Genomic DNA, 16,662 nt, shown 5'->3' on the forward strand with positions numbered 1-16,662 from the left:
TCTGAGTACAGTTTTTAACAGGACTGTCACTGTAGAAATGAGCTGGATGTTTAGAGGCTATCAGAACTGTGCAAAAACCTTGAAGGGGTAAAGACTTGTAAATTCTTTAGAGAGATTAGCTCCCTAAGGCATTATTCATCCACACATTTTCCTCCAAACAATTAAGGCTGATGGATGAGGGGCACCTGAGGGGCTCTCTCATCACGTGGGTGGTGGGTTAAGCCTCTGCCTTCATCTCAAGTCATGGTCTCTGGGTCCTGGGATCCAGCCCCACATCGGGCTCTGCTCAAAAGGAAGCCTGCTTCCCTCCCTGCTTGCCTGCCTCTCTGCTTACTTGTAATCTCTCTCTCTCTCTCTGTGTCCAATAAATAAATAAAATCTTAAAAAAAAAGGCTGATGGATGATAAATTATGAAAACTGCTCCCTCCAAATGATGCTTCTTCATAAGGATTTAAGAATTTAAAATTGTAAGAACTTAAAATTGAAACTTGATCGTAGGATTTATCTTATAGAATAACATCCAGTGAAGGCAGTTATTATTAGTTCTGAAGTATTTGTGATTCTGAATTCTTGACCTCATTAGTAAATTTATTTTTAAGAAATTATTATTTAACATATAATAATATGTATAATATATATTATATAATATATATTATATACATAATAAATTCATTCATTTATTTATTATTTATTTATTCATTTATTATTTAATTATTTATTATTATTATTTATTTATTTATTAGCTCAAACACAAGAAAATGAATGACCTGATTGAAAAATTGGCAAGGACTGGAACAGACACCTCACTGAAGAAGATATTGAGATGGCAATAATGATATGAAAAGATGCTGTGATGATCCACAGCATATATAATTAATGAATTGTAAATTAAAAGAACAATGAGGGGCGCCTGGATGGCTCAGTGGGTTAAGCCGCTGCCTTTGGCTCAGGTCATGATCTCAGGGTCCTGGGATTCAGTTCCACGTTGGGCTCTCTGCTCAGCAGCAGCCTGCTTCCCTTTCTATCTCTCTCTGACTGCCTCCCCGTTTCCTTGTGATCTCTCTCTGTCAAATAAATAAATAAAATCATTTTAAAAAATCAATCAATCAATCAATCAATCAATAAAACAATGATATATCACTACACGTCTATTAGAATGGCTAAAATCCAAAATACTGACAACATAAAATGCTTGTGACGATGAGGAACAAGAGAAACTCTCATTCATTCTGGTGAGAACACCAAAATGGTGCTACCACTTTGGAAGACAGTTGGGCAGTTTCTTACAAAACTAAACATATTCTTACCATATGATCCAGCAATCATGCTCCTTGGTACTCACCCAAAGGAGTGAAAACTTTGTGTACACAGAATCCTGCATATAAACCTGTGTTTGTAACAGCTTTACCCATAAGTGCCAAGAGTTGGAAGTAACCAAGATGTCCTTCAGGAGGAGAATGGGTAGATAAACTGTGGTCCATTGAGACAATGGGATATGATTCAGCGATAAAGAGAAATGGCTATCAAGCAATGAAAAGACATGGAACAAACTTAAAATTCGTCATAATAAGTGAAAGAAGTCAATTTGAAAAAGCTTCATGTTGCAAGGATCCAACTATATGACCTTCTAGAAAAGGCAGAACTATGCAAATGGTATAAAGGTCAGCGGTTTGTAGCAGTTAGGAGAGGAGGAGGATAAACAGGCAGAGCACAGAGGATTTTTAGGCCAGTGAAAATGTTCTGTATGATATGTATGATATTTTAGATATATATTGCTACACAGTTGTCAAAATGCATAAGATACTATACCAAGAGTGAACTCTATGAGAAAAGGTTTTTTTAAGATTTTATTTATTTATTTGACAGGCATCAAAGCAGGCAGAGAGGCAGGCGGGGAAAGCAGGGGTTTGGGGAAAGCAGGCTCCCTGCCAAGCAGAGAGTCTGGTCTGGGGCTCGATGCCAGGACTGTGAGATTATGACCTGAGCCGAAGGCAGAAGCCTTAACCCACTGAGCCACCCTGGTGCCCCACCAAGAGTGAACTCTAATGTAAACTGTGGACTTTGGGGTGATAATGATGTGTCAGTGTAGGGTCAGTGAGCGTGAAAAATTATCACCGTGGTACAGGATGTTGATAATGGGGAAGGCTGTGTGTATGTGGGGAAAGGAAATTTTACTTTGATCACCAAACTACTCTAAAAAATGCAGTCTGTTAAAAAAAAACTTTATAATGCAATATAATACAAAACAAGAATGCATATCAAGAGGAAAATAATGTTTAAAGGAAATGAAGAACTTCAGTAATGTGTACCTAGAGATTTTGATTGCACATTTGTAGGAAGTTTACATTGTCATTAGCAATTGTTTATCTGTGAAGTAGAAGTAACATAAATAGTGATGGAAACTCAAAAACGCAACATTAAAAAATGCCATCTATGGGCTCTTAAAAACTGGAACAAAATTTGCTTGGCTTTTTAAGCGTTGTGGGGAATGAAGGGACAGAATTTAAATTCAGCTTTATAAAAGATTGGATAATATGTTTCTACAAAGAAGGCTCCTCTGAGTAACATAGAAATGAACATGGTAGCAGAAAGTGGAAAAAAGGCTACATCTCTTGTGAGCTCGCGTTCTCTGAAACCCTGTCACTTAGTGGAGACAGTAACTGTTCGATGAATAGCAAATGGTAGTCTTTCAGATTCCCAGGATTTTCACTAAGAATCATGAATGGATTTTTTAAAAAATATGTAAAGAATGTCTACAGCGCAAGTACCTGCAAATAACTGACATTTTGGAGAGAATATTTTAATCAGCAGAGAAGGTCAAAATGACAAAGTTACACGATCAGAGTAAACATATGGGTTTAAAAATAAAAGATAAAAAAAAGATTTTTTAAAGATTTCATTTATTTATTTGACAGAGAGAGATTACAAGTAGGCAGAGAGGCAGGCAGAGAGAGAGAGGAGGAAGCAGGCTCCCTGCTGAGCAAGAGCCCGACGCGGGACTCGATCCCAGGACCCCGAGATCATGACCTGAGCTGAAGGCAGTGGCTTAACCCACTGAGCCACCCAGGCGCCCCCCAAAAAAGATTTTTTAAAAGGACTTTTGTTTAAAGGACTTTAAACAAAAGTCCTTTTTAAGAGACAGTTGGCTGTTTAAACCAAAAGTACAACTCACTGAGAGAATCACCGCATTATTTATTGGGGTAGAAAGGACCTGGAATGTAGAAAGGCCCATTCTGCAGAGGAAAAAATTGAATCACTAACAGGCCTCATGCCTTGCACAGCCAGTGGCTAGAATCCCTGCCTCATGAGACCCTGTGCTAGAACGCTGCTAGAAACATCTAGAACTATGTTAGTCTTTCTTGGAAGCAAACAAGTGTTGTCCAGTTAAAAGCACGGTAACAATCAGTCACGTTATGTTATAATGATTGTCGATATCTTTAAAAGCCTTGTCAAGTTCCTTTTTGAGTAACCCTCACTCCACCCTTAGAGAAATTTATCTGTGGTTCACCTCTTTGAAATACCTCATTGTTGTTCCACTTTACCATAGCCAACAAAATAAAAAGAAAAAGAAAAAAAAAGCTTTTTATTAACAAAGTGTTCAGAAGTGGGCGCCACTGAAAACAATGAGTGTTTTCGCTGCCAGGACAATTTTGTGGCAGAAACAGCTGAAAGCAATCAGGTCAGACAGAGCCAAGGGCTGGAGGGATTTTTAAAATTACAAAAACCGAACCAAATCAAACCAAAACAAAAATCAAAACCAATGGCCAAGATTTTAAGTTTGCTACTAAGGGTATGACATTCTCCTAAGACATGCGAGTGACTTGATCAATATATTTATATATTTATATTTGAAGAAGAAGGAACTATTTGATGTAGCAAATCCACGTTGGTTAAAAATTACCAGATATGGAGGCTCCTGGGTGGCTCAGTGGTTTAGGCCTCTGCCTTCGGCTCAGGTCATGATTTCAGGGTCCTGGGATGGAGCCCCACATCGGGCTCTCTGCTAAGTGGCGAGCCTGCTTCCCCCCTCTCTCTCTGCCTGCCTCTCTACCTACTTGTGATCTGTCAAATGGGTAAATAAGATCTTTAAAAAAAGAATTACTAGGGCGCCTGTGTGGCTCAATGGGTTAAGCCGCTGCCTTCGGCTCAGGTCATGATCTCAGGGTCCTGGGATCGAGGCCCGCATCGGGCTCTCTGCTCAGCAGTGAGCCTGCTTCCTCCTCTCTCTCTGCCTGCTTGTGATCTCTCTCTGTCAAATAAATAAATAAAATCTTAAAAAAAAAAAAAAGAATTACTAGGTGTGAAATACATCGAGGGTATGGGAAGGAAAATGATTTCACCTGATCTGACTAGGAAGTGGTTGAAGCCTGAATTAAAGTGCTATAAAAAGAATAAAGACCTGGGAAATATATGGGGAAATAATCCGTAGAAAAACAGCAATAATAACTGGCTGCTCTTTATTGATCCAGATCCTGCGGTAGGCAAAGAAGAGCTGGTTTTAGCCAGAGGATGATCTCCGTTTGTCTTCATGATCTGGCATTGCCTGCAAGCCAGGCATGGGGCTCTGCACTAGAGCTGCAAATGCTGGGGGCCCTCACTGTCCCTTTTCTCTTCTCAGGGGGACAACGGGCATGTCCATGGTGCAGTGTGACAGGCTTTACCACAGGGAGATAAAAGACTGCCAAGGGTAGGTTGGAGCTGGGAAAAGCCACTTAGGAACAGATTTTCAGGGGAGCTGATAGACAAGGGCAAAGCGAAGAATGAGGATGAGTGTGTCAAGTTTCAAAGTGCCAGGAGGCAGCACAGTGCATTCGGGAAACTACAGCAAGTTCATGACAACCGACAGCTGATCTGGCAGCATCACCTGGGGATGGAGGCTGAGCCCCAGGGTTAACACTTTGGGTGAGATGGTTTGTATACTATGCCTAGGAGGTGAGGTGCTACACTGTGGGGGCACAGGGAGCTACCGGAGGATTTCAAATATCAGAATCGTAACCATAATAGAGTATTTAATTGCATCCTAGCTTTCATCAAGGGTAACATGCACTATAGTTTATGCTCGACTAAGAAAAAGAAATGCTGTCAGTTAAACTAAGATATGTCATCAAGTGCAAGGTGAGTGCCACCTTAAGAGATATTAAAATGGGGGTGGAGGACAAATCTTAGAACAAGTAAACTGTGGCACTAGAATAATTAAGAATTTTCGAACACTTGGGTCAACTAACAAAGTGATTATTGCTTACCATGTGCCCCAAACTATATTAAGTCTTAGAACAAGAGACGTTCTCATCTTGATGTCCCGCAGCTGTTAGACCCAAGGTACAGAGGGCAGTAGCCAATGACCAGCAGGCCCCAAGTGCCATGTGCAGACTCTAAGAGCAACTGCCTTTGAGAGAGGAAACGGTTGAGAGTGGGCTTTCTGAGGTAGAGAATTATGAGGTGGGAAAGTAGGAAAATTGACACAGAATCGGAATTGATGCCCCTACATGACAGAGTTGGTGAAACTTCCCTTCTCAGAGATCTTGAGGCTCCTCAGAAATGTATTTTTCATTTTGGACGGAACATTCAGGATAAATATGATCTGTTCGAGTTCCTGGTTCTCTCATCAGGACTGTTTCTTAGGCTTCACTGGCACAAGAAAAGGGTTTTGATAGTCCAGGGTAAATCCTGACAAAAGCAAAGCGGTATCTATGAAAAACTAACCACTCAGAAGAGAACAACAGATAAAAATCCAGGCCGACCTGACCCTGCAGGATAGGTATGAAGGACCCCAGATCAGAACTATAGTATAGCCTATAAGTTTTAACATTCTTTTTATAACCAGCTTATGCTAACTAAGAAACTGTGGCCAGTGGACCATAGATAAGGGAGTCAGCAAGCAGCATAATAGGATAACAAATAGCAAAAATCTGTTTAACCCAGCTGTTTCTGGCTTCTGTATAATAATGCTTCTAATGCTTTGCTAAGAAATGAAAAATTGCTTAAACCCTCGCTCGCTGTGTAATCAAATAAAGTTATACCCTTCCCCTGTTAAGAATTTCCCCTACTACTAAATAAAATTGATAAGTGTTGTCTCCCGTACCAAGGCCGGAGACGAGCGGTTCAGCACGTACGCTAGCTGGAGACGTGCGGTTCACCACATATACAGATAAAGGTTAGAAACGTGCAATTCAACACGAATCCTCTACTGTACACTACCTGAACGGTGACTGGCCAGAATGTAGGGTTGATTTTAAAGGATTGGCTACCTGTGTGTAGGCCTTACTGTAATGCTTTGAAATTACTGGTTAGAAAAGTGAGAGCTCTGATGTAATGGACTGTAAAATTCTATATTAAGTCACTCCCGAAACAGATCAGGGCTCTCAGACACTGACCCATCCTTCGCAGATTTCATGGTCAAGTGTCCCTGGGAGTCCGAGCATGCCCGAATAAAATCCTCTTGCTTATTGCATCCAGTGGTCTCTGAGTGCGTCCTTGGGTGCGGGTCCTCTAGGGTCTTTCATTTGGAGGTTCTACCGAGATCCACCATGGACCCCAGCCCAACGACCACCGGTCCCACTGGGAGGTAAGCTGGCCGGCCATTGTCTCTGTTGTCTTGTCTGCTGCCTTGTCTGCCTGCTTATTGTTTGTGTCTTGTTCAGTGTTCGGTATCGGAATTGTGCTATTATGCGTAATAGACCGGTGCTCGGTTCGGGGCAGCTTCAGAAGGAGTTGACAAACTCAGACTTCTCCCCTGCTACCCTGGGAGACGTCCCAGGGATTCGGGGAGCTCGATTTTTCAGTGCCCCAAGCGTATCCGAGGGATACGTTCAATTTTTGGCCGAGGGAACAGCTTCTGCTTTCCCCCGACTGTTGGAATCGGTTTCGGTTTGGCGCCAAAGCCGCAAGGCACGTCTTGTGACCGGTCTGTTTGTCTTGTTCAGTGTTGTGGCTATTTGTTACTTGCTTTATTCAGAATCTAAAATGGGACAGTCTTCTTTATCCCAATAGCCCTTCTGAACAACCCTTTGTCCTCGCCTACCCAACTCCTGTGTATATAACCAGCCACTCCTCACATGCCCGGGGCAGCCGCAGCTCTTCCTGCCCATGGGTCCTGTCCCCGTGCTTTAATAAACCACCATTTTGCACCAAAGATGTCTTAAGAATTCTTTCTTTAGTCGTCAGCTCTGAAACTCACCCCACCGAACCTGACTTAGGTTCTGGAACTTCATCATTTTTGGCGAGCCAACCAGGAGATTTATGAGTCTTTACATTTGGACTCTGAGCTTTGATGCAAAATTGGTGAGTACTTTCCCTTTTCCTCTACTCTCATTCCAGGGCTTTTTCAAGGAGTATGGTCTTATTGGAACACTTGCATGTCAATTGCTCAGGCTGTAATCCTCTAGCCTGTGGCTACTCTATGGGGAGGAGAACGTCTGCCTTTTGGCTGTAAGTTAGTACCCTGGCCGGAATGGCAATAAGACCCAGAAACTTGATGGCCTCTCTTTATTCCTGTTCTTATAGAAAGCTGTCTCTCTTGGGCACGGGACAGCCACCTAAGTCACCAGGATGGCTGCCAATCTTAAGACTCCCGTGTGAGGTTTCCTCCTGATTGATCTAATGTGATCCCCTCCACATCCCTGGTCTAGCCACTTCTGGCCGCGGGACCTCCACTGGGAGCCGGCCGAAACCAGTACTCAATTGAATTAAAACGCAACCGGGGACCCTTTCCTAGGGAAGTTGGCTGTAAGGACCACATGTGCTGGAATGTCGCTTAGACCATGATGGATTTCAGTCTTTATTGTTTCTCGTCAGTGTCGTCTGCAAACCACTTAAAGCTATGAAATTGGGTAATTTCCCCTTGCCAAACTTTTCTAGTATTTCCATGGGTTAAAATGGCAAAACAGTATGCAGTCTTCAGGACAGACAATGAGCATGGCATGGCACAACGTTTTGGTCCATTCACCAGGCACCCATCAGCAGCCTAGGATGCAATGGGGAAGTTGAGGGACGCTGGCACCCCTCCAGGGACTTTTATGGCAGGAATGTCTCCCAGGGAAGGCAGGATGGTGATCAATAGCGGTATCTTGAGGGATGCCTCTGGTCGCTTTTGACACACAGGAACCTCTGACATATCCTGCATGGGACGCTACCCAGGAGTCAGGGGGGATTTGGTAATGGACCTTCATTACTTTTCTGGAAGCATGGTCTCAGTAGGCTTCCTCAGTTCCCAAGGACTCTACCTTGGGGTGCCTTTTAACCCACTGGAAATAATTTGGATTGCAAAACTTAGGAAAGGACTAAACTCCTGTAACACTGCATGGCCTCAGTGGGATCTATCAGTTAGATCTCCTCTGCAGGAAGCAGGGTAAATGGGCCTAGGATACTTTCACCGCTCATACCTAGGCCTTCATTGCTCTGCACCAGGACCCCAAGTAAGGGGCTTTTGCGGAATGTGTTTGTCCAAATGAGTCAGCTAATAAACTTTCTCCTGACATATTGGATGGTAATTATGTTTAAGCCTTCTTCTAGTAAACCCAGGTTGTTGGGCCATCCCTAGCAAAGGGGACTCTGGCTTTATTTCTCTCTGTTTCTCCTAATAGATGTGGGGGCCTCTCCCTCACTCACTTCCCGTGTTAATGGCTATAACTGGAGCCAACTGGGGTTAGTCTAACTCGAGACAGAGACCATAAGGAATATTCCCAAGCAGCTGCCGAAACTCCCTTTGTTTCGGGGAAGTTTCCCTGTGTTCTCTGGCCCGACTTGGACTGCTTAACCCCTCCCCCCTTGCTGGTGGGAAAGCATGGCATCTGCTCCTCTGTTGGGGCTTAGGAGCTCCAAAACTGGGAATCCTTTCTCTGCCTCCTGGCAGCACTTTGTTTCTTCTGTTTCCCCCTTCTCCTGTTTCTGTGCACCAGCGTGCGTGCAGCCTGCATGACTAGCCTCTAGATCATGCACCATGGCTCCTTCTCTCTCCACTGTCAAGGAGCAAGAAGAGCACCCCCTGGACCAAACACCCCCACTCCAGATCTTCCCACGCATGTCTCAGGTAAACATTCAAAGTGGAGTGGCCCAGGTGGAACGTAAATCAGTATTGAAATTAAGTTAAGTTTGTTGGTTTAATTAAGATAAGATGTGTCTTTGAAGTTACAGAAGTAAATGTGAAACTTTTATTCTATCAAAGTTTGCTGAAGGTTAAATAAGCTCATGTTATTTATTAAAATTTGTTAGCAAAGAAACAACTAAACTGATGGTTAATTGTCTGTCTCAAAGTTCTAATGGGTAATTGCTGAAGTAGCTTTCAAAGTCTTTGGTAATCTGAAAGTTTTAAAGGTTTGCTTGGATGACAAATGGAATTGAATTGTCTTAACCAAACAGGATAAAATGCTAAGTCATTAATTACTGGATGTAGGTTTGTGCTTTTGACTTCTTACTGCAAAGAAACTAAGAGTATTTAAATCTGTTGGTAAATTTGTTTTCCACTTAACTGATTCATAAATTTTCCACCTGAAGAATTCTGTTGTAGCAGTTCACAATTGGTTAATACTTAGTCTTTACTAGAGATTAAGGGGTTTCTAAGAGTATCAAATTCTGCTTAGTGTAACTAAGACTGATGGAAATAAGGGAAACTCTGCAGGAAAGTAGATGATATGTAAGAAAGATTTAAAGAAGGGAAATGCATTTTATTAAAGATAAAAGGTAATTTTTGTCCTAAATGAGATGGTTGTTTGGAAGGAAATGGCTTGGGACAAAACCTGAATGCAAAGGAAAGTTGTAGAAGGTTTGTGAACGGAAATCTTCACAAAAGAAATTTTAGATACAGTCAGGACAGACTAAAAAAAGAAAGAAAAACATCCTCCAAGGTAATTTAGCACTCTCCTGACCTGCCTCCACACAGATTATACTTCCTAGTATAAGGGCCATTTGGCCTTGAGAGATTAAGGAAACAGCCAACCTTGAGGGACTGCGAAAACACCCTGTTACCATCCTCCATTGCCTGTAACCATAGAAACTCACTCTAATCTGTAAAGAGTGAAAGGGGAGACTGATCACCTCCCATTAGCCAGAGATGCCCAGAAGGGGAGGGTATCCAACCTGTTTGAATCTGAAGAGATGCCTGACTGTGTGAATGTGTCTGTATGGCTCCACCACGTCGGCTACAGAGTCTGAGTGGGCTGCACCTTGAGTCTCGCGGGGCGTCATATGGCATAACGGTCATCTACTCCATGGAGTAGCCTGGTCCGGGGTTTATACGGACAAGCCTTAGCTAAGACGCTCCTAAATTCCCATGAGGGATGGGAACAGGACAGCAGGGGAAAGATCCCCCTCCTTTGTCTGCGACATCATTCATGATGGGAGGGAAACCCAGAAAACTCCTATCTTAAGACTGCACACTTAGAAATAAAATAAAAAAGGGAAAGACACTGATATAAAAAGCTGGTTTTCTTTCTGTTTAAAAGGGGCAAAGTTTTCTTAGCTAATTGATCTGTTAAAAATTGTAAATGGTTTTCTCTTTGCCTGCCTGGAAAATTCAGTTCCTATGTTTTGTTTTATCAGGTGTTTAACATCCCTAATTATATTTAGGCATGTGTTTTTAAACTTTCTAAGGTTTTAGCATTTTTTGACAATATTTAAACCAATGATAAACCTTGGGTTACATTTGGGAAAATGCTATAACTATTCTAGAGATTCTATTCTATGCACTTCCTAAAGTTTTAATGTTTTGAGAGATCATCGCTTGATATTGTAATTATGGGAATGTTATATGTCACAGAAATTGTAACCTGATTTTCTTGCAGCTAAATTGTAAACTCCCATGTCTCTTTAGCTCTAACCATATCCATTCTGAGTTTTTGTCATTTAAAACTGTTTTAATTCTCTTGTAAAATGAGTTTTATCTTCAAGGAGATTCCTATAAAGGACTTTCAGGACAAATACAGATATTTAATATACTTGAAAATCCTAAAACTGAAATGGGTAAGAATTTCCAGAACTAACTAAAGCTGCATTCACCAGATTTAGTAATATGGAACTAAATGAACTAAAAGATTATAATGTTGTGTCTCTTAATGTTTTGTCTTACTTTAAACATTGCTGGTTCTCTCTAATGTTTGCTCTTCCAGACTAGGGATACTTTTTCTTAAGTTATCTGTAACTTATAGAGATGTAAAAGTGCTCAAGGCATTCAAATTTTCTATCTGAACCCTCTGAAACCAAAAGGTCTCAGTAAGTATTCTTTCTTCCATGGCAATCAGCCATTTGCATAAGTTCAATAAGAATCTGTTCTCCTTTAACAGGACACCATTGAGAACTGGTTATTTTACCAAGGCTTTGACTGGAATGTCATATTTGAGAAAGACATGCATAGACTCAGATATGACCAGACAGCTTTAAGGAACTAAGGTTGACTTTATGAAACCTGGAGCCATAAAGCCCCTTGGGACTGTTGGCCTGATACCTTGCTTACAGAGTTCCCAGCAGCCTCACCAGGTGAGTAAAGAATGTCACTCTTCTGAAACTCAGAAGAGGAACTCGCCCAAATCAACAGGTATTGCAGGCATGCCTGATGGCAAGTACAGGGCTTGGCTTCTGGCCCGGAGAGGCTACTAAAAGTTCAACCCAGAGATTCCTTATAAGAAGTTCCAGCAAAGCAGATTCTAAAAGATCTATATGATCACACTCAACTGTTCTTGCTGAGCTTGTGTAAATAATGGGCCAAGTTTGTCAAAACTGGACTTGTTTCACAAGTGAATTAGTCCTGATTTGGCTATCTCTGTAAATGAGGGTTATTTTAGAGAGAAAAATTGTTTTAGTAACACACCTTTATGGATGTTAAATTCTAGATTTGATTGTCTTTAAATGTTTGTTTACCTAAGCTAAACAATTTGAGGTAAACTTCAGAGAAGTTACACAATAGCTCATTTAGATGATCTTCTTGCTTTTTTATTTTGTGGGGATATTAGTAGAACCCCCTCACACATGATTAAACAACTGGAAAATGGGATTGATTCCCCTACAATTGTATAACTTAACTAACACCTTATGTGTGGCTGGGATAATGAAATTGCCTAAAAGCCAGTCTATTGCACTCCATAGGATTAACTATGGACTTGTGGAGACAATGGATGACCCCACTTTGTTTATGAGTGGATTGTATGATGCATGGGGGACTCCCCTTATCTCTTGACAAGTTTTCTCCCACTTGACAATGATCCTCTGTAATCAGGATATTGTTAAGGCGGGACCACTCAAAGGTCTTCTTATGGGTTTCATCCCTTAGTCATATTTATCCTAGAGGCCACCTCTGTTGAGGTGCAATTGCAAACAGATGCTTTAGCTAAGCATAGAACAGCCCTCATAAAAGGAGCCTCAAAGCTCACTATGGAACAGTCCCTGACTGTAATGACTTCACATCAGGTCCAGATTTGTCTTATAAGCCAAAGGCCACCAATGGATGATAGAGGCCATCTAATTAAATATTGGACTATACTTATAGATATGCCAGAAATAATACTTAAAATTTGTCAAACTTTAAACCTAGTTACCTGTATGCCTGAACCTGACCATTGTACTTCTTTCTCTGTAGAGCAAAAATGTTCAGAGGTTATTGATCTTACTTACTCTATTTGTCCAGATTTAAGATGCCCCTGTTAAAAATACGAATGGCAGTTGGTTTTCTGATGACAGTAGTTTTCATAGAAAGAATAAGAAAAGCTAGGTGTGCCATAGTGCTCACTAGCACTTTGCAATTGCCAAAGCCTAAGAATTAACATTTATACTGACTCCAAATATGCTACATGCCCATGGAGCTATTTGGAAGAAAGGGGATTGCTATCAAGCCATAACTCCCCAATCAAATATGGGCCTAAGTTCCAAAACCCTCCTTATCGCTATACTAAGGATGGCATATATCAAATCTGAGATACATATCTGTGGCTTACACCCACGATTGGGCAGCTCAGTCAGAAGGCAGTTTTATGCTGGGAACAAAGGAATCATACGAGTGGTATTGGGCAAATAACACACGATGTCTAGGATGGCTCACTAGAAATGTATTCCCAAATAATAGTACTTCAGGCTACTGACTGGTTTGCTACTGACCGGGCAAGGCGACCTGGCATCAGATGGCCAGCTCCAAACGGAACCCACTGGATATGTGGATCCAACTTGTGGTCCTGGCTTTGTCCAGGGTAGATAGGTCGCTGTACTTTAGGATTTGCCTGAATTCATGGGTGCATTACTAAAACCATTACAACCCCAGCTAATCTCCCCAACTTGAAACAAAGATGGACGCGATCTGTTTTTAAATGGTATGATCACTTAGCATCCATTTTTGTTCCATCTGCGGGACTAGAGGATGTCATGTGGCATGTAGAAGCCTTTAATAAATATACTACAAAGGCACTCAATGATTCACTAAATGACATCTCCCTACTTAATACCGAATTGTCACAGATACACAAGGCAATCCTACAAAATAGGATGGCCTTAGATGTCCTGAAAGCAGCCCAGGGTGGCACATGTGCAATTATCAAGACAGAATGTTGTTTGTACATCCCAGACTATCACAAAAGTATCACAGGACTAATTAAGGATATGAATGCCCAGATTAAGGCTCTACAAGGTCCCTCTCTCGCTTTTAGTGATTGGTTAAGTTCCTGGCTTGGAGGAGGGCTATGGCCAAATCTCCTTTCGGGCTTCTTATTCTTATCGCCTTATTAACCTTAATAAGTTGCTTTGTTCCATCTTTCTCTACTTGGTGCCGAGACTCCATTGCTACAATGACTACACCACGACAGATGATCCTTATTGCACGCGAGGACGCCTCTTCACTGTGAGCGCTGGATTCAGCTGCCTCCACCTTTCGTAACTCCCTTATACATTCCTACCCTGATCAATATTGACCCCAGTAGGTAGGGACAGCTCTACGCCCCCATTCAGCACGAAGAAGTTATAGAAGATGAGACCTTCCACCTTCAACCCCCTTAAAGATTTAAGGGTCAAAATTGTTCAGGAGGGAATGACGGAGCAGGAGGCTGGCTGAGGACAAAGCAAAAGCTGGCGCCTTGCAACCCCCCCTTCACCCGCTCCCCTCCATATGTGTAGCATTCCTCAGGCACCCCTGACTGCCATAAAATGATAAATAGTTAACTTGCAGAAATCACAGTCCTGCAGGGTAGGAGTCTCCCTTGGTTTGCAAATGTCCTTGAGATTTACAACAAAGAAGTTACCTTACCTTTGATAGCCGGAATGTTAACATTTCACCAGGAGACTCCCAATTGTCTTTATGTTAGTGCCTCATTAGAGGGAAAGTGGCCTTGGCTTGATAGTAACCAGGCCTTCAATATCCTGATAGTGCTTTTTTTTCCCGCATGCGTGGGCTAACCGGCCAGTTCTGCTTCTGTAAGATTGCTTTGTCTGCTTTCGCGCGCTGGTCCCCTGACCCAATCCACTGACGCCAAGTATGCCTGTTCAAACTATCAATCAATCAGCTCAGCCCCACCCGAAACTTGTTTGTATCTGTCTATAAAAATCCTGCACTGACCCAGCTCCGGACCTCTCGGCGTTATCGGCAACGAGCAGCGCAGAGGTCCAGGTTCAAACCTGCAATAAACGACCCTTGCTGCTTGGCTTTGACTCACGTCTCTGGTGGTCTTTTAAGGTGGGGTAATATTCAGTTGGCATTACACCCCCTCTCAACCATTGTTTATTTCTGTTAATGCTTTTCCTAGTTGGTTTCAGGGCAAGAGCACTCTTCATGGGGAAGGGGGGAAGGGCAGGACCCGAAGAGAGACCTAGAGGACTCTGCCCTGAACCCAGAGCTAGCCTCAGGGCTCAATCTCAAGAGCCTGAGATCACCCCCTGAGCCAGAACCCAGAGTTGGGCACTTCACTGAAGGTGCCACCCAGGTGCTCCTCAGCTGTTGCTGACCCATTTCTGGAGACGGGCGCCTGCGTGGCTCGGTTAGTTCAGCGACTGCCTTGGGCTCAGGTCATGACCCCGGACTGGCAGGATCTCCTACCGCCTCCCGCTCCCAGCTCCTTGGGGAGTCGGCTTCTCCCACTGACCATCTCCTCTCTCATGCTCTCTCTCACTCATTGTCTCTCCGTGAAAGAAAGACAAACTTTCCAAAAAGTGTCTGGAGCCTTGTTGGATGGGCTTGAATGCGGTGGATCTCAGTGAGTTTTCTCATCGCATGCAGACACCTTGAGGATAGCCATGTCTTTCTAAAAGGATCCCTTGTTGTTCTGCAATGGTTTCTTTCTCTGTTCACGGATTGGGTGTCTTTCCATTGTCTCTTCTCAAGACCTTGGAAAAGCAGCCTTTGAGGATTCCTTTGGGTAACGTCTAGCCCTTTTCATCCTTTCTCTTTCCACAAAATCTATACTAGCCACTGCATCCCCCTATGTAGAGTTTATTTTTCACTGACCTATCCATGTCTTTTCTTTCAATAGAATTTCAGTCGTTCATTCTGAAGGTCATTGTTGAAAAGTTAAAGGTGAAGTCTACTAACTCGCTAGGCGTATTTTCTTTTTCCCGTCTATTCCTTCCTCCCTTTCTATCTATACACATAGATATATATAGGAATACATATACATACACACGTGTATGTATATGTGTGTATGTGTTTATGCATATGAAGTATCCCAGTCCTAAACCACAGCACCTGGGAGCATGACCTTATTTGGAAATAGTGTCCCTGGAGATGTCACTAGCTAGGATGAGGTCATATTTGAGTAGACTGGGCCCCTAATTCAGGAGGACTTATGTGCTTCTAAGAAGGGAGAGTGCGGATACACAGATATGCACTGAGGGAGAAGCCCCGGTGAAGAAGTCCAAAGCCAGAGCAATACTTCAAGCTGGAAAAGGGGCCTGGAACAGATCCATCCACAATACCTACAAAAGGAGCATGTCCTACCAACATTGTAGCCTCTAGAAATGTGACACTGTCCACTTCTGTGGTTTCAGCCTCCAGGCTTCTGGTATCTTGAAATAGCAACCCTAGAAAACTTATATATATATGTATATATACATATATATATATGTATATATATACATTTATTTATTCATTCTTTTACCTAATAAAACATTTTTTCAGAATCTCAGTCTTCCTTCCTTTCAATAGAATGTTCTTCACATTATTTTGGTGACTCCTGAACAATTCGACCACGTCTACCTCTTCAATTTGCATGAAAGTTATTCATACCTAACGTCGTGTGCCATTTCTTTAAATACAGTTGGCATCTTTTTGCAGTTTCCAGTGTTTTTGGTTTGAGTATCTGTTTATAGGCTGATAAAGGTAACTTTCATCCTACTCTTTCCTTCTGTGTTTATTTCTTTCTAGGAAAGTATATTTTCTACTCTTTAAAAAGAAGGACCTAGAAAAGCAAAATGGTTCTTTTTTTTTATGTCTGCATTCCCTTTCCCCATTTTTTGTTACCTCTCTTTAATGTCTCCCCCTGCTCTGAGGCACTGCAGTTCTAAGCAGCCTCAGGCAGGCATATCTCTTTCTGAACGTCAGACTGACACTGAGTACACATACGGAATAAGGCATATTTTGAGTCTTTGTATAGAATCGTTTCTCTATTGCTTTGCAATGAATTACCCCCAAACTTAGCAGCCCAAACTATATATTTAAGTACTTATGATCTCACACCGTTTCTGAAGGTCAGGCACCTGGAA

At 42.2% G+C, this 16,662-nt stretch overlaps 1 protein-coding gene across 1 annotated transcript in view; it reads right to left on the reverse strand.

Moving 5' to 3' along the window:
* Positions 1-749: 749 nt before the first annotated feature.
* LOC309857055 (uncharacterized protein) overlaps positions 750-16,662 on the reverse strand; it is a 252,171-nt gene continuing 236,258 nt past the window's right edge. The window contains exon 3 of the mRNA XM_082749938.1: positions 750-1,064. The gene's annotated coding sequence lies outside the window, so the exon portion shown is untranslated. The remainder of the gene's footprint in view (positions 1,065-16,662) is intronic.

The sequence above is a fragment of the Mustela nivalis genome (genome assembly GCF_964662115.1).
Source record: "Mustela nivalis genome assembly, contig: HAP1_SCAFFOLD_292, whole genome shotgun sequence".
In the NCBI taxonomy this organism is placed as follows: Eukaryota; Metazoa; Chordata; class Mammalia; order Carnivora; family Mustelidae; genus Mustela; species Mustela nivalis.